Here is a 22,666-nt window from a genome sequence, read left to right as displayed (position 1 = left end):
ATTGGACATTCTCAGAGCTGCAGTTAAGCCTGACGAGCTTGCAGTCCCGTGTAGGGACTCCGTGTTCAAACCCCAGTCCTTCCATCCACTGGTGTAATATCGCCAAAAAGCAGAGTGTCCACAGATAAGAATACAAGTCCCACAGTCCCTAATCCACAATTCCCAAATCCAAAGGCACTAAAATAGAGGGTTTTTTTGAATTAGAGGCAAACAAAATCTGACCTGAACACCTGAGATGATCAGTAGTTTTCTGTGTTCCACTCCTGTGGTGTGTGTCACGGAAGAAATGTGAGGTTGCAGGTTGCTGCCCCTGAGTGCCTGGGGGGGGGTCACATGCATCACAGTCCTTGCTGGTGGGGGTGGGGGGGCCTCGGGTAGCTGACACTGATGGGAGTTAAGAGAGCAAGAGGTTTGTTGGGCGTAACTCCCGAGAAAAATAAAAATGGGAGGAAGCAGGATTCTCAAGGAGCGCTTGCGGACGCAGCTGTGACAGGACAGGAGGAAGGAAGAGACGATGGAGGAGAGGCCTCAGACACTGCAGGTGGGGACGGAGGTTCTGGAGCCCGGGTGCCTGTCAGGGGTCTTATATTAGCAGAATTGGCCAGGCCCCTGATGCCCACTGGGTCCGATTCTTGCCCGGGGATGACCGCCCAGGAAGAGAGTGGCCTCGGCTTGAAAACTGAGGTGGATTTTGTTTTTTTTTTTTTTTGAGGTACACGGGCCTCTCACTGCTGTGGCCTCTCTCGTTGCGGAGCACAGGCTCCGGACGCGCAGGCCCAGTGGCCACGGCTCACGGGCCCAGCTGCTCCGCGGCATGTGGGATCTTCCCGGACCGGGGCACGAACCCGTGTCCCCTGCATCGGCAGGCGGACTCTCAACCACTGCACCACCAGGGAAGCCCTGAGGTGGATCTTTAAGGCACTAACAGCCGTCAGCTAACTGTATTCATTCCAGCTGAGCAGAAGATTCTTTCTTTTTTTATAAAAAATTATTTATTTTTGGCTGCACTGAGTCTTTGTTGCTGCACGTGGGCTTTTCTCTAGTTGTGGCCAATGGGGGCTACTACTCTTCATGGCGGTGCACAGCCTTCTCATTGCGGTGGCTTCTCTTGTCGCGGAGCACAGGCTCTAGGCTCATGGGCTCAGTAGTTGTGGCTTGTGGGCTCTACAGTGCAGGCTCAGTAGTTGTGGTGCACGGGCTTAGTTGCTCCACAGCATGTGGGATCTTCCCAGACCAGGGCTCGAACCCATGTCCCCTGCATTGGCAGGCGGATTCATAACCACTGCGCCGCCAGGGAAGTCCTAGAAGATTCTTTCTTAAAGTGGGATCCGAGAAGCACAGCTCCAAGGTTGCCACATAGTTTTTTTTTTTTTTTTAATTTATTGGTGTATAATTCATGCATGCACCATAAAAATTTACCCATGGCAAGTGTACTGTTCAACGATTTTAGTAAATGTATACAGTTTTACAACTAAAATCACAATCGAGTTTTAGACTATCTCCAACACTCCAAAATGTCTGCTGTCTATTCCCACTTCTACCACCAGCAGCAGGAAACCAGTGATCTGTTTGTCTCTATAATTTTATCTCCTCTAGAAATTTTGTCTAAATGGAACCATACGATATGTAGTCTTTTGTGTCTGGCTTCTTTCAACTACCGTGTTCTTGGGGTTGGTCCAGGTTGTTGCCTGTATCAGTTGTTTGCTCCCTTTTATGGCTGAGGAGCAATCCATGGTATGGATATAGCACATTTTGGGTATCCATTTATCAGTTGATGGATTGCTTCTAGCTTTTGGCTGGTGTGAATAACGTTGCTGTGAACATTAGCGTACAAGTCCTCGTGCAGGCACATTTTCATTTCTCTTGGGTACATACCTAGGAGTGAAGTTGCTGCGTCATATGCCAAGCGTCTGTTTCGTTTTTAAACCAAACTGCAAAATGATGCAGCCACACCAGCAGTGCATGGGAGTCCTAGATTCTCCACATGCTGGTCAACTCTTGTGTTGTCAGAACTGTCGGCTGCAGCCATGCCCGAGGGTGTGTAGTGGCATCTCCTTGTGCTCTTACTTTGCGTTTCTCTAATGACTGATAATGTTGAGCATCTTTTCACGTGCTTATTAATCATTTCTATATGTTTTTGTGTGAAATGCCTTTTGCCCATTCTTTATCTTCTTGTTAATGAATAAAAGTTCTTTACATAGTCTGGATACAGTTCATCAGCTATATGCTTCACAAATATTTTTCCTGGTCTCTGACTTGTCTTTTAAGTTTCTTAATGGTTTCTTTTGAACAGCAAAACTTTTTAAAACTTTGAGGTCCAATTTATGTTTTTATGAATTGTGCCTTTAGTGTCCTACCTGAAAAAATCTTTGACCTTTCAGAAGATTTCTTGCTATGTTTTCTTCTAGACATTTTATAATTTTACGTCAGTGGTTCTCAGCTGGGAACGGTTCTGCTCTCCAGGGGAAATTTGGGGGTATCTGAAGACAGTCTGGACTGTCGCAACTGGGTGAGGTGTGCTAGTGGCATCTAATAGACAGAGGCCAGCGATGGTGCCAAACATAGTGTGATGCCCAGGACAGCCCCTGCAGCACAGAATTATCTGGTCCAAAAATGCCAATAGTGCTGAGGTTGAGGAACCCTAAGTTAGGTTTCTGGTCCATTTGAGTTAACTTTTGTGTATGGTGTGAGGTGGGGATCCGTGTGCATTTTCTTTTTGTGTGTGAGGTAAGGACGTAAGTGTGATAAGGATGTAAGTGTGCTGCTTTCTGTTTTTTGTTTTGTTTTATCCTGCTGCGTTGAATTGACTTGGCACCTGTTTTGAAATCAACTTGACCATAAATATGATTTATACCTAGAGTCTCTATTCTCTTCCCTTGATCTGTAGTCTACCCCTATGCCAATAAGTTTTGAAATCAGGTAGTATAAATCCCCCAACTTTCTTTTTCTAAAGAAGTTACTTTTTTCTACTAGGGGTTCTTTGCATTTTCATATACATTTTAGCATCAGCTTTTCAAGGTCTATAAAAACATCTACCTGGTATTTTGATGATTACATTGAATTTGTAGATCAATTTGAGGAAAATAGCCATCTATTGAGTCTTCTAATCCATAAACTTGGTATATTTCTCCATTTATTTAGAACTTTAATTTCTCTCAGAAATGTTTTGTTAAGTATACAGATCTTATACTTCTTTTGTTAAATTTATTCCTATTTATTTTTACATGATATTGTAACTGGAATTGTATTCTTAATTCTATTTTTGAATTGTTTATTGATAGTATATAGAAACACAATTCAGTTAGCTTTGTATATAGATTTTGTATTCTGTAATCTTGCTAAACATGCTTAATCTACTTTTTTCTTTAATTCCTTATAATTTTCTACATATAGTATCATGTGATCTGAGAATAGTTTTACTTCTTCATTTCCAGTCTGTATGCCCTTAATTCCTTTCCTGGCCTTCTTCTCTCAGTAGAATCTCTGATATAATGTTGAATAGAAGTGGTGAGAGCCACATACCTTTCAAAATTAAAAAAAAAAAAAAAGTTCAGAATTCTGAGACACTTTTAGCCGTATGTGTTTTGGGTAAGGGGTTGCAAATCTCTAGTAACTTTTAGGCTTGTTGGTAGGATTAAATGAGGTACCACATAGAAAATGCTTAAAGCCAGGCACAAATCAGTGTGCTCATAAGAGATTAGCTTTTAGAGAGAGAATCTTCAGTGGCTCCTGGCAGGCTGGCATCAGGAATCTTAGCTGTGAGGATGCAGGCCTGGGTGGACATGTGACCTGCGTGGCACTCGGTGGCTGATGTGGCCGTGGGATGGAGTTCTTTGTGGCTTGTCTCCACCGGGAGTCAGCACAGTTTTGTCAGCTGCCTCGGGAACTTTTGGTGCGATGGGAGCTCTGCCATAGTATTGATGCCTGAGCCTCAAAGTCGCCAAGCCCAGGAGGCAGTGGGTGTAGTGACACGGGATTTACAAGGTGGGAGGAAGGCCTCCGGCCTGCCGAGCTGCACTGAGGCTCAACATTGTTGAGGCAGGAGTATTATGAGGGGACTTGGGGTATACGTTATGTTAACACCAAGAGAAAACCCTTCATTATTTCCACGTGCATCGTTACTGCCCTTCTAGGAGGGTTATTCTAGAAGTTGATCCCTCATATTTGCTGAGGGACTTGACATTTATTTGAGGTAGAAATAGCAGCTGAGATGAGTGACAGATAAGCAACACGGAGGGAACAGTACCACGAGGGAGTCTAACTGGCACCTTCGGCCCTGCTGGGATTTAGCATCTCTCTCCTACACAAGGTGACCGGCCAGCGTGTGTACGATTTGGCCCGAATGCCCGTTTCCTGCAGGGGATGGCGAGCATCCTGGTGGCCTGCAGAGGCCCTGGTCTCCTGTGGGTGAGGCTCTCCTCACCAGAAACCAAGCTTGCAGAAGCGGGGCTACTTTGATGCTGCTAATTATCATTAACTGCGGCTCCTCACACCTGTCCTCATTATTATTTTGAGAAGAATCTCAGGTACATAAGGTGATAACGGACCAACATCCTTCACACCGGGTAGATGATACAGTATGGCTCTTCAGTGACAGAGGTTCTGGGACCTCTCAATTATGATCGTAACTAGGACACACAGACTGGCTTTAAGAGAAAAGGCCCAACAGGGCGGGTCAGTGCTCCTCTGAGACACACTCAGGCATCAGAAAGCCACACAGAGGAGCTTTCTTCACGTGAAAACCACAACACACAGGCGGCAGACGTGACGGTGGAGAAAGGCATCCTTCCTGCGTCCACCCCTCCCCTCACTTGAGCGTCCGAGGACGCCGGGGCGGGCTGTTAGCAGCAGCCACGGGTTGAGCGGTGTCCCCTTCACGGCAGCAGCGGGCGGTTCTCTGAGGCAAAGACCTTGTGCTGAGTGACTGAATCTAGAGGAAGAGAAGCAGGTTAGCACTGACAATGGCCAGCATGTGGTAAGACGACAAACTCATCACAGATACGCAAATCATATATAAAATCGTCAGTGGTCCTGGGCAGCACGGTCCGTATGTCCACAGGTCCATATGGCACATGTGGTTATTTAAAATGAAGCAAAATCACATCAATGATTCAGTTCCTCAGTCGCACCAGCCACATCTCAAATGCTCAGTCGTCACGTATCCTATTAGATGTAGCACACACAGGGCATGCCCTTCATGGCAGAACGTTCTAGTAGACAGGAAAGTCTGCCCAGTCCACGATGTGGGAGATCCAAATTCTAATCTCAGCTACAGCAAGTACTCTTTGGTACAAGGCAGAGTATAAATAATGAAAATCCCATGAAGGGCCCTGGCCCAGGGTGAGCCACAGGTGCAGGGGAAGAGGCCAACACAGCTGTGCCTGCAGCCGCCTCCAGGCAGGCCCTTTACCCTTAATGCCGGACGGCTGACTGCTTCCGACCCTTCTGCTGCTGTTAGAATGAGAGAGGTGTGCAATGGACTGTCAGTGCTGACCGACTGACAAATTGAAGTTAACTTATTGATTAGTATTATTATCCAGAGGGTGAACAATGACTGTATATTTGAAGGACCTTAAGAAGTCAGGGTGATGAGCAATAGGACATGGAAAGCTTTGGTGGTTGTGAGATACAAAGCAGAAAAAATGGGTTTCTTTTATGAATAAAATAAAAAAAATAGCTTATCTTAGTTATAGCTCAAGCCAGTGCCCCAGAATTTAATCACAGCCCTCCCACCACAAATGCACTTCCACACAGGCGGTCTGACCTGGGAGCTGAATCTCAGAGGATCATTAATGTTTGCTATATATATTACATACATTATATAATTATAATTAATAATACATACAATAGAACCTTAACAGTTATTATTGATACCCAGCATACCACTTAACTCTCTCTACAACACTGAAGTATTATTATGATTTACTTTTTAATGTTATTAGTCCTTTATTCACGATTTGTGTGGCATATATTTTCTGTTTGTTGCTTGCCTTTCGACTTTTCTTATGCAAACGTTTATTTATATATTCAAATTACATCAATCTTTTATTGCATTTGGATTTTGAATCACAGGTAGAAAGCCTTCCCTATACCTGGTTATAAAATAATTCAGCCATATTTTCTTCCAGGTTTTAAAAAACCTGTTGATTCAATTTTTACATTTAGATTTCTGACAGGATGTCATTTTTGAAAGCCAGAGAAGACTGCCAAAAGGATGATGCTTTTTCTTAATTAATCTAAAAATCCAATAAAATCCCCAAATTCCAAATGTTTGTTTAAAAAAAAACTTGACATGCTTCTTCTGAAGTTTATATGGGGGAAAAATGCACGGGAAGACAACTTTGAAAAAGAAGAATGCGAGAGAATTTGACATACTAGATAGTGAAACATACTATAAAATTACGGTGGTAAAACAGGTAATTAGCACAGAATAGATAAATAGATCAGTGGAAGAGAACAAACTCCAGAAACCCACCCGTGCATATGTGGGAGTTTAAGAGCTGATTCAAGGGGGCATTAAAAATCAGTGGAGAACAGCTAAGTTATTAAAGAGATGGGATGATTCCTCATATCCCACAATGACTGCATTACAGATGGATTAATGCTCTAAACATTAAAAAACTGTGAAAGTATTAATAGAGACAGGAGATGAGTTTAAAATTCAGGGTAGGGAAACCTTCCTAAGTGAAACCTCAGTGTAGGTGCTGTGGAGAAACGGAGGTATTTGATTCCATCCAGAATAATAATTAAAAATTAGAGCTTCCCTGGTGGTGCAGTGGTTGGGAGTCCGCCTGCTGATGCAGGGGACACGTGTTCATGCCCCGGTCCGGGAAGAATCCCACATGCCGCAGAGCGGCTGGGCCCGTGAGCCATGGCCGCTGAGCCTGCGCATCCGGAGCCTGTGCTCCGCAACGGGAGAGGCCACAGCAGTGAGAGGCCCGCATACCACAAAAAAAAAAAAAAAAAAAAAAAAAATTAAAACCCATAGAAAACACCATAAACAAACATAAGAGACAGAGAGGCTCTTATATTTATCACAAAAGGTTACAGTTCATACTATACAAATATGCTGTAAAACAATGTGGAAAAGAGAAACAGCCCAATGTAAAAACAGGCAAGAGATGAGAACTGGCCGTTCATGACCTATGAATCCCCCCTCTAGGTACTCGTGCTCATGAGTAACTGAGTAATTACGGCATATACAGTAAGTAATGAGATCACCAAATACTGAAAATATGGGTAAAGTCTGGTACTGGTGAGGGTCTGGGGAACGGGAATATCCAGGTACTGTTAGTAAGACTGTAAGCTGGTACAGCTGTGTGGATCAAGGTTTAAGGTACACACAACCCTAGGGCTCAGTAATTCCTCTTCTACGAATCCCTTTTACAGAAATACTCCCGCCTGGGACTGGGCCACACTAATTATAGCTCAAGACAGTCTCTTAAAATTGAATTCAAATCATTCCAATTAGAACACACACACACACACACACACACACACACACACACACACAGAATTTATAGAAGCAGAAGCAGTGGAAATAACCCCAAATGTCTAATTGTAAGGAGTGTGTAAATTAGTCACAGCACCTCCAATGGTTAAAAAGAATGAGGTTACTGTTTGTGTTAAAATGGAAGGATCTTCTAAACACAGAGTTGGGGTAAAAACTCATGAACGATATGTGATCCTCCTTTTATAGAAAACAAACCCTCAATGCATATGTTTATATACATTTATTTCTATGTAAATACGTGTTAAATCTGAAACACACAGTTCAATCTTTAGTGTCGTTGCTTTAGGGAAGGGTAGTAAGATTTTGGGTCTTTATGTATTTCTCTGTTGTTTGAATTCTTTGACCATGAAATCAAGCGTCACTGTACACCATCCATCCATCCATCCATCCATCCATCGTGGTGGGGAAAAAAGACTGGCTGGAGAAGGGTGCAGTTTTAAATTCAGATAAAACAGAAGCTACAACAAAGCCTGTGGCTGGCCCCTCCCACCTCTTCGATGGTGCTGCCTGAGGAATTAACCCCCTGCGCACGGTGCTGTGCAGAGTGGGACCAGGAGAACGCTTGAGGACTGAGTAATAGCTGAGAGCCAGGACAGCTGTGTCCAGGGAGCCCCTCTCGGCTCCAAGTTCCCTGCTGTAAACACACGCACGGAGAGTGGTTTCTATCCAAGTTCATTTGGCATCTGAAGACAGCCACGTCCCCAGATTCCAGTGTCACGTCAGGTGCACGATCCCCAAACACCCCATAAAACATGACCACAAGACAGATGTTAGAGCAATGCCCGTCCCAGCCAGCGGAAAGGGAGACAAATAGTACACAAGCAGCTCCCATGAAATTTAAATTGGAAAGAAAACAACCCAGGTTTTGTTTGTTTGTTTTTTGAACAGAGTTATTCAGCGGGTCTTGGCACACGTATCTGCACACGTTAAAGTTCACTGGCCATGATTCTGTGTGCTTGGGATGTGGAATCAACATGCCACCAATGCTTTTTTTTTCTTTTTTTTTTAATAGTGGGACAGGCAAGTCACTTTACTGAACTAAGACTCCAATTGCCAACAGCCGGACGTGGCTAACGGTCCTTGTGCAGAGTTTGGGGACCCTCAGGGTGCTGCTGGGAGCTTTATCTTGACTTACCAAAATGAGCTATGAATTTTAGGGCTGGGAAACCTCAGTATCTGTGTAGCCAGATATCCACGCATAAGGGGTCACCTCTACTACTCTGCAGAGCGAGGGTCCCCCAGCAGACGCCAAATATTCCTGAAGTCCTTTCTGACGCTGAGCCCGGCCTGTACTTCTCTCTGGACCCACACCGAGCAAGTCTGTCTCCCTCTGCACGTTGATTCCTCTTCTGAATAAACCAGTCCCTTCTCTGCTTCTTCACGGATCCTTACCGTTCTCCCGGGGGCTCAGAACCCAAGTCTAGGACTCATCTTCTATTCTCTTTCCTAACACAGCAGTGTCCAATCTGCCAGCAAGTGCAATTGGCTCCAGAGTTTTTATTTAACATATTAAACAGCTTCACACCACCTCCATCGATAGTACCCTGGTCCTAACCACCATCACTTATCACCTGAGTCACTGCAAGAGCCTAAGATCACTCTCTCTGCTTCTATTTAAAAATATGTCTTAGAGCCCATTTCCCCTTCTTAAAATCCTTTGACTTCTATTTATTCTTAGAACAAAAACCACACCTCTAACTACTACTGTCCACCGGGCCTTGTGTGGTCCAGGCTCTGCTGCTTCCCCCTGCATCGCTCTGTGCTCTAGACCCACTGCCTCTGCCCACCTCTCATCCTTGACCCTAACTGTTCCCTTAGCTCCACATGAGCTCATCCCTCTGGACCACATTCAGAGCTCAGCTCAAACACAGCTCCTCGGTAAGGAGCCCACCTCAATGTCTCTCTCCATACTCATACCCTGTTTTCTTCATAGCATTTATCACCGTCGGGATTAAAAAGAAATGCCCATCTTTAGAATGTAAGTCCCACGGGAAAAGGGCTGTACCCTTTTGAGAGATGCTCAAGAAATACTGCGTAAATGAATGAATGACCTGATGCCATGCGGAATATCTGAAGGAAATAGCAGTTCTCAGCATTTTTTTTCTGCTCTGATATTGGGCTGGAGACTTTCACATATCTGATACTTTTCCAAGGGTACAGCGCAAATTTGCACTGTGTCTTAGACAAGACAATCTTGTTTATTCCTAGCATGCCAACTTTTCCTTTCCACCCAAGAAACATGAGTGAAATGATACGACAGGGCTAGCTTTGAGTTCACTATATTTCTGTTACATTTACTACTGGGCATCGGAATACTAATGATTTTAGTAAGTGGATCATAAATAAAGACCAATCTTGCTGAATTGGTTACAATGATTCTCTTAGATTTTTCTAGATACACAACTATATCGTAGGCAAATAAAATGATTTTTCCCTTCCTTTCTAATTCTGATCCTTCGTTTGTGTTTCTTATTTTATCCCCTTGACTAGAAACTCTAGAACGCTGCTGAGACACAAGGGTTAATAGCCATATGTATTTTGTACCTGACTTGAACCTTAAACTAAGATTTTCACTGTTAAATATATGTTGTAGGTTTTTTATAGATACCCTTCACTGTGTGAAGAAAGTGCTCTTATTCCTAGCTGATGAAGTGGTTTTTGTTTTTATCATAAGTGGGTACTGCATTTTCTCTAATGCTTTTTAACATCTACTGAGAAAAATCAATGGATTAGGAAAAAAGATTGAATGATATTTATTTCTACATTCTTTGGTTAAACCCTACCTGACTATATGTTTCTTAACACACTGCTAAATTTAATCTGTAAATATTTTATTTGGGATTTTTTTTTTTTTTTTTCCTGCGGTACGCGGTTCTCTCAACGTTGTGGCCCCTCCCATCACGGAGCACAGGCTCCGGACGCGCAGGCCCAGCGGCCGTGGCTCACGGGCCCAGCCGCTCCGCGGCATGTGGGATCCTCCCGGACCGGGGCACGAACCCACGTCCCCTGCATTGGCAGGCGGACTCTCAACCACTGCGCCATCAGGGAAGCCCTATTTGGGATTTTTATATCCATATTCACAAACGAGTTTGGGCTAGCCTTGTAAAATGAGGTGAATAGCTTTTCTATGCAGTAATGTGTAATGTTTGGTAAAATTTACTGTTAAAACTATCTAGGGGGAGGTGTCTTAAAAACGATTTTCTTGTGGTAAAACAGTCATAACCTAAAATTTACCATTTAAGCATTTTAAGTGTACAATTCAGTGGCATTAAGTACATTCACAATGCTGTGCAACCATGACCGCTCATTTCCAGAACTTTCTCATAATCCCAAACACGATATCTGTGCCCATTAAGCAATAACTCCCCATTCCCCTCCCCCCACCTTAGACGCGATTACCCTGTGTTATAATTTCTCGATGAATTTGCCTGTTCTAGGTAACTCACAAAAGTGGAATCATACAAATCCCAAACACGATCTCTGTGCCCATTAAGCAATAACTCCCCATTCCCCTCCCCCCACCTTAGACGCGATTACCCTCTGTTATAATTTCTCTATGAATCTGCCTGTTCTAGGTAACTCATAGAAGTGGAATCATACAGTACCTGCCCTTTTGTGACTGGCTTCACTTTAACATAATGTTTTCAAGGTTCGTTAATGTTGCAGGTTTAAGAACAGCTTTCCTTTGTAGGGCTGGATAGTATTCTACTGTATGTATGTATCACATTTTGTTATCCATTCATCTGTTAATGGACACTTGGTTGCTTCTGCCTCTTAGCTGTTGTGAACGATACTGCTGTAAACACGGGCGTGTAAATATTTGAGTCCCTGCTTTCAAATCTTTTGGATATGTATCTAGAATTGGAATTACTAGGTAATAGGGTAGTTTATTTTTTTTTAAATTTTTTGAGGAACTGCTGTTTTACATTCCTGCCAACAGTACACGAGATTCCACTCTCTCCACGGTTTGTTTTGATAATAGCTGTGGTTTTGATATGCATTTCTCTAATGATTAGTGATGCCGACCATCTTTTCATGTGCTAATGTCGTCACTGGAGAAAGGTCTAATCAACTCCTTTGCCCGTTTTGTACTCAGGTTTTTTTGTTGTTGAGTTGTAAGAGTTCTTTATAGCTTTCAGATATTAACCACTATTATTTCCAAGTAGCTTTTAAGAGCGGTGGTCACCTTTTTTCTTGCATGTGTCCAAGTCACTTGAGACAGAGACGGGTGAGTCAGTCCTTCAGGTTTCCCAGGCAGATGAGAGCAAATAAGGTCTCTGTTCAGGGAGGGGAACTGGGAAACCAAGACTGTCGGGGTGAGTAAATGGCACAGGACTTTCCTACTGCTGTAAACATGGCTTTGCTTGGTTGGGCGTTTGCCTGGTGGCCGTAAAGCTTTGATTTTTTTCCCAGAGCTCCTGAAAAGTTGGTTCTGACGGCTTCTGCTTGTTTCTTCCACGTTTCTGTGGGGAGACAAGGGCCTGGAGCTTCCCAGTGTGCCATCTTGCTGCCATCACTCTGCAGGCGACTTTCGTGTTGGGTGGTGAGGCATCCTTCAGATTACAATTCTTTTTTTTTTTTAATGGTTGAAACTGTTTAGATTTTCTATTTCTTGAATCGATTTTGGTAACATTTTTCTAGAAATTATCCATCTTGCCTATTTTTAAATTTACTGGTATAAAGTTATTCATCATGAGCTCACGATTTTTAGCTATCTTTACTGTATCTGTGGTTGTAGCCCCAATTTCATTCTTAGTTTTGTTCATTGGACTCTCTTTTCACTGTTTCTAGAATTTTGATTTTGTTTTCCTCTCCCCCCCACCCAAAGAACTTTTCCTCTCAGATTTTTCTCTTTGCTTCAATTTTGTTAATGTTTGATGTTCTCTTTATTCTTTCTTTCTCCTACATCCCTCTGTATTAACTTCTTGCTACATATTCATCTTCAAGCGCCACAGTTTAAGAAAAATTGAGTCAAAAAGGAAAATGAGATAATTTAATCCGATGACTTTCCCTCTTCCTGCAAATCGGGGAAAGCTTCTTGTGCCTGTGCTTTGACGTGGACACGCTGAGCTCAGCCCAGCGTGTGGGGTGTCGGGGTCCGTCCCACGCAGTTTGAGAACCACCGCGGTGGTGGGTGCACGAGTGAGGAGAAGGTGCGGTGACCGAGCTGCACGAGATCTGACTCTTTACAAACGCAGACTCTCGGCTGGGAGGTGGGCAACCAGGAACTCTGGGTCTGCAATTCACCACGTGGCTCTGGCCCAGGAATTCAGATTCCTCACTTTCCTCATCTCCAAAAGGAGTCGTTTCCTGTTGATCATCTCAGAATTCATTTCGAGCAGCTTCACTCTGATAGGGCTGCCATCACCAAACACTGCCCATCGTGTGGCTTGAACAACAGACATTATTTTCTCACAGTCGTCAGCCGGGTGGGTTTCTCCCGAGGCCTCGCTCCTTCTCTGTCCTCACGAGGTCTTTCCTCTGTGCGCACACCCCTAGTGTCTCTTCCCCTTATAAGGTCATCGGTCCACATAGATCAGGGCCACACTTATGACCTCATTCCACTTTAGTCACCTCTTTAGGGGCCTTGTCTCCACACACAGTCGCAGCCTAAGGTGTGGGATTTAGGACTTCAGCACAGGACTCTGTGGGGACCAGCTCAGTCCACAGCACGAGCTTCATCACTTAGGCAGTTAGCGATGAACACCATAAACCTAACATGCAACAACAGCGCAAACCTGGAACATAGACGAGATGCTCCTAGGATCCCTGACGGTGTCTCCGTGATCAGGAAACCCTAGGACCTGGGGCTGTAACAAACGCCCTGTTCAGAGCGCGTGAGTCTGAGCCAGTCTCGTGTCAGCCCTCAGTGGAGACGGCCATCCTGCCAGCGTGCACGAGGCCCACGCGCTATCAGCGATTTTTCCCTGAGAACACTGACATGGGGAGACATTCAAATCAAATGCTTTTTTATAAGTTATAAGAAAGTCATGCCGAGGCAAGACTTCTTTTTTTTTTTTGGCAAGGCTGTTGAGACTATTACATTATGTTCCCACAATAGTATAAAATGTATGTTTTATCACTTGAATGTAGCCCAGACAATAAAAGGGCGCCCGAGACTGGAAACGTGCCTATGAGAAAGGCCAAACCAACCTGCAGTGATAAGACCAGTGGGGATAAAAAGAGTGAAAAGTGGTTACAGCTCAGGCTGCTGACCTGCCATGGATGCCCATGGGCCCCGCCACGCCAGCGGGTACCTCAGACCCCAGGGTCTTCGTCTCTTAATGTGTAAGATGGGAACTATACTCTGTGGGCGTGCGGAGGAAACCAGAGTACTGGAAAGTGCTTCAAAACATAATACGTCTTTACCAACATCAGGTAAAGGTGACATTTTTCTTCCTGCTGCCGGAAATCTGACTTTTGTTTTCCCGTGTATTTTCATACATATTCAAGTGCCGCAAGTGTGGTCTTTCTTAAAAATCCCCATTCCTCCTCCTGGGTGAATGATTCATCAAGAATCTTGGCCTAAGTATGCTGCTGTTTCAGGGAAAACAGACTCTGGGGAATGACTTGGGAACACAATCGGGACGGGTCCAGTGGCTTTGTTAGAAGGCAGCTCGGTGTGTGTGAGCTTCTGCTCGGAGCCAGTGAGTAAGACGTGGCTTAAGTTTCACGTGTGGAGCCCTAGTGGGAGACTTCTTAAGTTCACACCGTTCTAGGCCAGCAACACCAGGCGGTAGGATGATCATTTAACAGTTTTTAAAAAAATATTCAAAAACATTGGGTCATTGTTTTTAAGATACAGTGAAGGGATAAAAGTTTTATCGGACAGATTACAGTGCTAGGACGTCAAAGGTCCTGGGGAAAGTGTCCACATCTGCCCCCACCAAGGGGGAGTTTCTAATGGCCAAAAAAGTCTCCTCCTTGTCTATCCCCTGTGACTCTATTAGGTCTGCAAAAACAAAGACCCCATAAAATATAGGAATAAGTGTAAAGGTACTAAAAAATCCTAGAACCTGGGCTTCCCTGGTGGTGCAGTGGTTGAGAGTCTGCCTGCCGATGCAGGGGACACGGGTTCGTGCCCCGGTCCGGGAAGATCCCACATGCCGCGTAGCGGCTGGGCACGTGAGCCATGGCCACTGAGCCTGGTGTCCAGAGCCTGTGCTCCGCAACGGGAGAAGCCACAACAGTGAGAGGCCCGTGTACCGCAAAAAAAAAAAAAAAAATCCTAGAACCTTTATTTTGGAAGGTAAATTACAAATCTGAAAGTGGGCACACCAAGCTACGTTCAAGATTTTAAAAACAGTTTGAATAAAATAATGAGCTCTCAGGGATTCGACCTCACACGGCACCTGATACTCTAGTTGGAAAAACTCTAGTTGATAAATTCTGAGTACTGCTTTTCATAAGTTATCACAAAATGACTTTTAAACTGGTGCTTTAACATGGTTTTAATTTTAATTTAAAAGTGGTTTTATTGGTCATTTTAATTTCACATTTTGACAATAAAATATTCTCTGGAAGTGTCTGTACTGAAAGCTAATGGGAAGGATAAAAGTCTCCAAGAGAGACAATGCTGCTTTGGCAAAAGGTCAGGAACGATTTTTTACGTGTCAGTGGGTCCCGTTGCCCGGCGGTCCTGGACACTGCCCCCTGCAGATGGGAGAGATTTTGCACCCCCGTGTTGTCTCCTCCGATCATCGTGTTTACTACTCTGTCTCGTACACGAGGTAAGTAAAATTAGGTCCAGAGAGACCCAGGTGACTTGCGTCTGGTCAGACAATAAGCTAGTGGCAGAAAAGGTGATGCCCTAGATTGTGTGTTTTGTAGGTCTGTGCATATGTGTAGAGACAGAAAAATGAAATCTCCTTCATCTGCACAAAGCTGGAGCTATTGTACCGTACTTCCGTTCAGAAAGATGCATATAAACTAAAAGAACATGTATTTTTCAAGTATTTAACACTCATGCGACAAGGCTGGGGAGGACCCAGTGCAGACGGGGCCTCGGGACTGATGTTACAGGTGAGGACTTCACCATGCCGAGAGCCGAGGATTCCAGGACACAGTACCTGGGAGTTGCCAAGGGCACACGTAGATGGTGCGATCAATGAGAAATCAGAAACAGGACATGAATTATGGGAGGGGAAAGAAAGAAAAACCTAGGTCCGCAGTTCCAGCTCTGAGACTCAACTCCAAAGGGCCCTGTGGAAATTACACCCTGGGCTTCAAGCAGGTAGACATTTGCCTCCTGAAAACCCACCATCGGGGGTCAAGTGGCCAAATCCCAGGAGGAACCAGGCTGACTTGTGCACAATCCATGCACAGAAGTGCACCAGGGCCAGGAAGGGGCCGGCTGAGTCCCCAACCTGGAAATAAGAAGAGTGCAGACCTAGGCTTCGGCCCTCTGCACGGCGCACGATTGCAGACTTTGGAAAGACTAGTTGTTGATGTGGGCTGTTGATATCAATCCTGTGCACAGTTCTGTTAGCTGAATGAGGCTCTTTTTTTTTGCGGTACGCGGGCCTCTCATTGTTGTGGCCTCTCCCGTTGCGGAGCACAGGCTCCGGACGCGCAGGCTCAGCGGCCATGGCTCACGGGCTCAGCCGCTCCGCGGCATGTGGGATCTTCCCAGACCAGGGCACGAACCCGTGTCCCCTGCATCGGCAGGCGGACTCTCAACCACTGCGCCGCCAGGGAAGCCTGAGGCTCCTTTTTTAAAGCACAATTCTGGTCTCTAGTCGGTGTCATTTTGATACATGCACTTTTCTAAAAACCAAAACCAGAACTTCTGTTTCAGAACACTGGATGTTTTGAGGGCTATATTCTTGGCATTTAGAAAAGAGTAAACAGCCTCTCTTGGCTTCTGGACTGTAGCTAAAACCATAGGTATTTTGAAATTAGTTTCCAGGCAAAGAATAAATTACTCTGCACCAGAAAGTAAAAAATGACTTTTGATTGTCATACTTTAAAAATATATCAAAGGCTGACCAACAGTCACTTAAAAGATATTCATAAAATGTGGTTATTATAAACAAATGCAACCTGGACAAACATGGTCTCTGCTAATGTGTCAAAGGATAATGTCTAGGAAGCGGTGAGAAAAGCCAGAAGTTTGGGATTTAGAGACAAGGAAAGCAAATAGGAAGATTGAAAAAGAAACCTAGGCAGAGAGGGAGAGCGAGCACACTTAAGACATAAGGCTCATTCAATGTCATGGCTTGAACTATGTCCCCCAAAGGCCACAGGTTGAAGCCCGAACCCCCGGGACCTCAGAATGGGACTGTGTTTGGGAAAAGGGCATTTAAAGAGCTACTTAAATTGAGGTCATGAGGGTGGGCCCTAATCCAGTGACTGGTGTCCTTATAAGAGGAGATGGGGACGCGCAGGGAAGGCCACGTGAAGACACAGGGAGAGACGGCCCCCTGCAAGCAGGAGCGACGCCTCGGAGAAAGCAGCCCCGAGGACACTTTGATCTCAGACGCCTGGTCCCCAGGGCTGAGAATACCTCCCTGCTGTCTCAGCCCCGTGGTCTGTGGTACCGTACCGCAGCCAGGCCGACTAGTACGTTCATCCAAACCCAGTGGAGCCCCAAGTTCACCCCACCATGCTCGACTACATCACATACGCTGCCCGAGTCCGCCTCCCCTGGGCCCCTGCAGCCCCCAGAGCTGGGGTAACAGACGAAGCCCCTTGTTGCTGGTGTCAGCCTCCAGCCTCCCAGGAATCGGGGCTCATCTGGCACTACCTCCTCCCCTGCCGGCTCGAGGGGGGTGTTTTGCCCAACGTAGCAGAATCGACGCCAGACACCCACGTCACATTCACACAACACTTGCTTTTAGAAATAAAAGCCCCAGTCCTTTTGTGCTAAAACGTACCACCTGGAGCACGCGGACAAACGAGCATCAGGACAAGTGCCTGAAAGGGAGGGACAGTGGCGGGTCCTGGCAGCCGGCGCTGGCCGAGACCCCAGACGCAGAGCGAGGCAGTCACGCAGTGGGAGGGCACAGGAGCTGGGGGCGGCCAGGCTGGTGCCGTGGCCTCGCGGCTGGGGCAGCTCGGGGTCTACTGGGTCTTTCACACGAGCCGGGAGATCAAGTGGCACAATTCTAATAGGATTTCCTTTGTCCCCGCGAACTGCACCTGGGCTGACAGTAAAAAGCAGGAATGTCTCGGTGGGCTTGTAACAGATGAAAGTCACAGGAGGGTTTTTCTCTTTTTACAGGACTCTGTTAAAGCAGATACGTGGACACTGAGATACCCGGCAGAGGCCCCCAGGCTGCGTGCAAGGGGGCATGGGCCTGAGGCTCCCCTCTGAAACCTGGTCCAGTGGCCAGGCTCTGAAGGGGACCCCCAATGGCTACTGCAATCACAAGGCACCTCCCTGTTACCCCCGAGCCCCCCCCCCAGGACACAGCGTCGTCTTGTGCATGGGTTCCTACCTAAGATCCACCTTTCCGACAGGTACGTGACTGTCGCCGCCTTCTTTCTTGGGACGGGTCCGATGCAGATGCTGGCCTGGTGAGGGATGTGCGTGACCCAAACCCCGCACAGCACGACCAGCTCCCCCAGCTTGGCTCTGAGCAGGCCACTGGCCGGGGTAATGAACACGGTCGGCTGATCGGCAAACAGGGCTCCCCGGTACCGCCTGGTGGACGAGAGGCGCTCCTGGCGGCAGAACTGTGGGCAAAGGCGGGGGGAGGGTTACTCCCAACCAATTCATTGTTCACAACAGGCCGACTGCAAGGCTCACGTCCTTTTTCAGAAAAAGAACAAACTGAAGGTGAGGTTGCACACACTCAGTGAATTCTGAGGATCCAGGGGAGATGATGCCATTTAATGATAACAACGGATAATAAGCAGTGACGTTTCCTGGAGCAGCCTACAGGCAAAACTCCAAGCAAACAAATTTATAGGGAAAAAAAAAAAATGTTTAGGCCTTTGAATTACTACAAATTCTAAACCAAATTATTGAAAAGTAATCAACTGTTCAACTGAGGGAGGAGAACGGCCTCTGCATTCTGAGTAACCCAGAGGAATGTGGAGGCAGGAGCCTTGCGGGACACAAGTGCCCTCGGCACCGGGACAGCATCCTTCGTCCCGGGCTCAGGGTTCCCGGAGCAAGTGACGCCACAGCCCCGAATGGCTGTAAATCCAGCCTCATGGGGTCAAGGGTGTAAATGGCAAAGCACAGAGCAGAAGTCCTAGCTGTGTCCTGCTAGGCCAGGTCGGGGAGGGGTGCGTCCTGATGGAGGGGGGAGATGATGGGACGGGGTTCCGAGACGGGGGCCTTGAACTGCCCGCCCTTCTGTGCTGATAAAGTCACGTCGGCCGGCTGGCCAGAGGCACAGTGGGGAGGCCCCGCTGTGCTACACGCTCATGTCACTAACTCCAGGTTCATGAAGACTTCTCTATGTGCAAATGCCCTCTGGGATATGTTGACGGTTATCTGCCATCCACATCTGAGTGCTTTAACCCGCATGTTTCCCTGAGGACAGAACTGAACATCTGAGATCAGCAGCTCAGAGAAATTAAGGACTTTGACGGGAGGTCTGTGGGAAAAGAGGTGAAGGGGTGCCTCTCAGAGGAGGGGCCCGGGTGGGCGGGTGAGGGAGCGCCCGTTACCCAGAGGACAGTGGGTGGCTAGTACGGGAGAGGGGCTGACCCCGGGGTGGGCAGGCAGCGAAGAAGGTGTTCCTCAGTCCTCCACTCCGACAAAGTCTGAGAAAGAAGAAATTGTCCCCCTACTAGGTTTTCATGCTCCTTTCCTTTTGAAGAAGACGATCCTACTGTAACAGCGACATCAGCAACAACAAAAAACCCCCCAAGACCCCACTGCAACATCAGTGGAACTGATTTGATAAACAAGGCCGTGGATTCATTCTCTTTTCTCACCCCAGCCTTGAATTTTGCCATAAGCTTTGATACATTGCACAGCTTCCCTTCGACTTGGGTACCTAACAGGACAAATGACCATTCTCCCCATGGGGTACCTTCGTTCACGCTGTCACTTACTCTCAACATCCCTGAGATGCAGGGAGTGGAAAGGGTCATTCCTTTAATTTTTGCAGATGAAGACACTGAGGCAGAAGAGATTTGCTTTGGTTCAACGTGACTCGAGCTGCAAGGAAAAACCCACCATCCGTAAACTCAGTGAATCACTGGGCCACCCTGCCCTGAAGCTGGGGATCAAGAATCTTACTAAAGTTGGATGTAGTCACACGTCCTAAAAAGTAGTTGCAGAGGTTGATAACTGAAACAATACCGAAAGGAATACAGTAAGCTGAGTGTCCCTGGGCTTTCTGTTACTCAAATCCACTCCTGTCTTTTCCTCCTTAACGGCAAGGCATGGTGGTTTTTTGGGTGCTGACCTCTGCAGGGCCATGTGTTCAAGATAGGGGTCCCTTCCCAGCCCAAGGGGAAGACTCAGGCTGGGTCCAGGCCAACCACAGGGATCCCCTTTCCCTTTCGAAGGACAGGGTCAAGCGTGGGCTGGACCTGATCCCGGCCAGTGGGACCTGAGAGTGAGCCTGCTGGGGGCAGTTTTTCCTCACCTACTAACATAAGCAACTTTGTCTTGTCGACAAAGGACACCCAGAATTCCTGAAGCCACCCGAGGACCCTGGACACCCTGAGAACAAGCAAGTGGGAAGAGGAGAAGCCCTGGATCCCAGGTAACAAATGCTTCTAAGCCACTGGCCTGACCAAACTGGGAATTGGCCTCCTCTTGTCCTTTTAATGTCAGGGGAAAAAAAAAAATCTTCATTTTTAAGCTACTCTTTGTTGAGGTTTTTGTTTGCAGAAGCCCAAGCAACCGAACGCTGCAGTTCTCATGACCCTGCCCCTTACCAGAGGTGAGAGTTTGCTGTATATTTTTCTAAATTCTGTACAACACACATATATTTGGGATACAGTTTTTCTTGATCAAGGATGTATCTTGGTACACAGAAGAGCAGTAACTCAAACCTGTTTTAATCCAGCAGAAAGGACGTAAGTGAGCCTTTCTCATGTTTAGAATGAGCCTTCGGAAGCTAATCGGATGCTTCCTTCTTCTCCCGCCCACATTTATTGAACACTTACTCTCTACCAGGCACGTGCAAAGTGCCAGGAAGCAAAGCTGATTGAGATGCAGTCCCTGACTTCAGTTTAAAGCACGTACTGCGAAAGTCAATAAATGAAAACGCTTCCCTTTATTTATGTATTCAGCTTGCAATCAGAGGAAGTAAAGAATTACAAGGATCTGATTCTTCACTCAAAATAATTGAGACTAGGTGCGTGCTGACTTTCCGAGCCTAAGTAAAATAATTTCTGGGGAAGTTTAATCAAGATTTAGTTTACTTAAAATTAAATTTAGGAATTTATCCTCCAAATACACTCCCCGATGTATGTAAGGACATGTGTGTAGAGGAGTTCATTGCCACAGAAACAGCGATGATTGGCAGGTTTTTTATAAATATAATAGGACACCAGATTCTTCTTACTGCTGAGTTTTAGTTAAAACCTTCCGCTTACTGAAATGAGTTAAGTATGGGATACTCCCCCAATACTCCCTTTACTGTCCTCAGTCCCCGTGCTTTTGCTTCCTGGGTCCTCGTGACTGATGGGCCTCAGATGTACCAGTGCAGCCTTACCCTGGAGCCCAGGCTCTGCTCTGAAGGCACCGATCATAAAACTGCTTTGCTACTGCCCTTGACGTTGCCGTAAGGGTTCTGACTGCGGCAGTCAACTTTCCTGTCTAGCAAAGCATCATTCTGTCCCCACGGGTACGTTGTAAACAATGAGAATTGTGAGGCTGCGAGCAGCCCAGGTTAACAGAGCGGCCGAGGGAGCTCTACACGCCCTGTGACACGTACCTCCATCCAGCTTCCCCCCGACAGGCCTGCTTTCACTGCAAGCCTTTTGGTACAACAATTCATGGCCATTTGCTCTAAACCCTAATTTCATTTCAAGCTTTTCGACACACATACACCTGCCACCAACTGCCAGGAAAAGGAGTCTGGGCGGGGCATGTGGGCATTATTACAGGGTGGTGGAGGGTGGTGTGTTATTGTTTCCCTCTAAGGTGACCTCAGAAACCAGGTTTATCCATGTGGACTTAGAAGGTTCTGGCTAAAAATGATTAAAAGACAAGTTAAAAAAATCATAACTCATATCACTGTAAAATGAACATTTAAGATGTGTTCATTTTATTTAACTCTGACAGACGCTATACTGGTTCAAAGGAGAAACAGATAACACATTTATAGATTAGAAATACTGAAATGAAGTTGCACATCGACCAAAATATTGGCTTTTCCGTGGGGTAGGGGGATATTCCCTTCACCAGACAGATTTCACTTCTAGCCCACAGACAAGAATCGTGTGCACTGACAGTAGGTCTTTACGGCCTAGGGTTGTGAAACAGCTCAAAGGCAATGAAAGCTGGAAGCAGACAACCTGGGGATGGTGTGGGGTGCGTGGGCTATGAAGTATAGTTTTCCAGTGAAGCGCAACTTTTTCCCCACAGAGCCCAGGATGCTTGTTTACCAAAGGAGATCGTGGAAGAAAGGAGGATTCAGTGGAATTTACTGACAGCTCTGGACTAAAGGAGCCTCCAAAGTAACAGGCCAGGCCAGGAGTCTGGGTGAATCTGGGGTGCAGTTCCCACTCTTCTCTGTGAGTGGCGGCATGAGATGATAATCACGCAGATGTGTATGTGGATGCATGTGTACATACATGACAGGGAGGCAGCCGGAAGGAGGCAGAAATCTCTCTCTGTCATGAGATCTTCGTTTGAACCCTTGGTTGTAGAGGATCAGTAACTACTGAAGGGTCTCAGTTAAGGCCAAAGAGCCACTGGCTCTGCTTTATAAAATGTGGCCTTTGCATTTGTGCCGTCATTAAAAAAGCTACACTGACTTAATAGGTTAGCTCAGAACCTTCCAGCCTCTTCACACAGAAGTCAGTCAAGGGGGACCACACTGTTTACAGAGCAAAGCTGAGGGGAACCGCCCCCTGCCAACCCTGTGCTTCTAGCTTCAGTGACCCCCGGGTATTCGTCCCCGACCCAGACGTTTCCCCACCCTGAACCCCAAACAGGGGAGGGTGTTGACGGTTCATTTACTCTGGACGTGGGTGTTAGAGTTCACTAGCGATTCTGCTTTTCCCTCTGGGTAG

General features: G+C 46.3%; 1 protein-coding gene across 2 annotated transcripts in view; it reads right to left on the bottom strand.

The window, feature by feature from the left end:
* Positions 1-1,360: 1,360 nt before the first annotated feature.
* MCPH1 (microcephalin 1) overlaps positions 1,361-22,666 on the bottom strand; it is a 234,346-nt gene continuing 213,040 nt past the window's right edge. For both annotated transcript variants that reach the window (XM_049704259.1, XM_033407787.2), the window contains one exon: positions 1,361-4,930. The gene's annotated coding sequence lies outside the window, so the exon portion shown is untranslated. The remainder of the gene's footprint in view (positions 4,931-22,666) is intronic.

This window comes from Orcinus orca, chromosome 21 (assembly GCF_937001465.1).
Source record: "Orcinus orca chromosome 21, mOrcOrc1.1, whole genome shotgun sequence".
In the NCBI taxonomy this organism is placed as follows: Eukaryota; Metazoa; Chordata; class Mammalia; order Artiodactyla; family Delphinidae; genus Orcinus; species Orcinus orca.
Note: the sequence above shows the minus strand (reverse complement) of the source record. Positions and strands in the feature narration are given on the sequence as shown.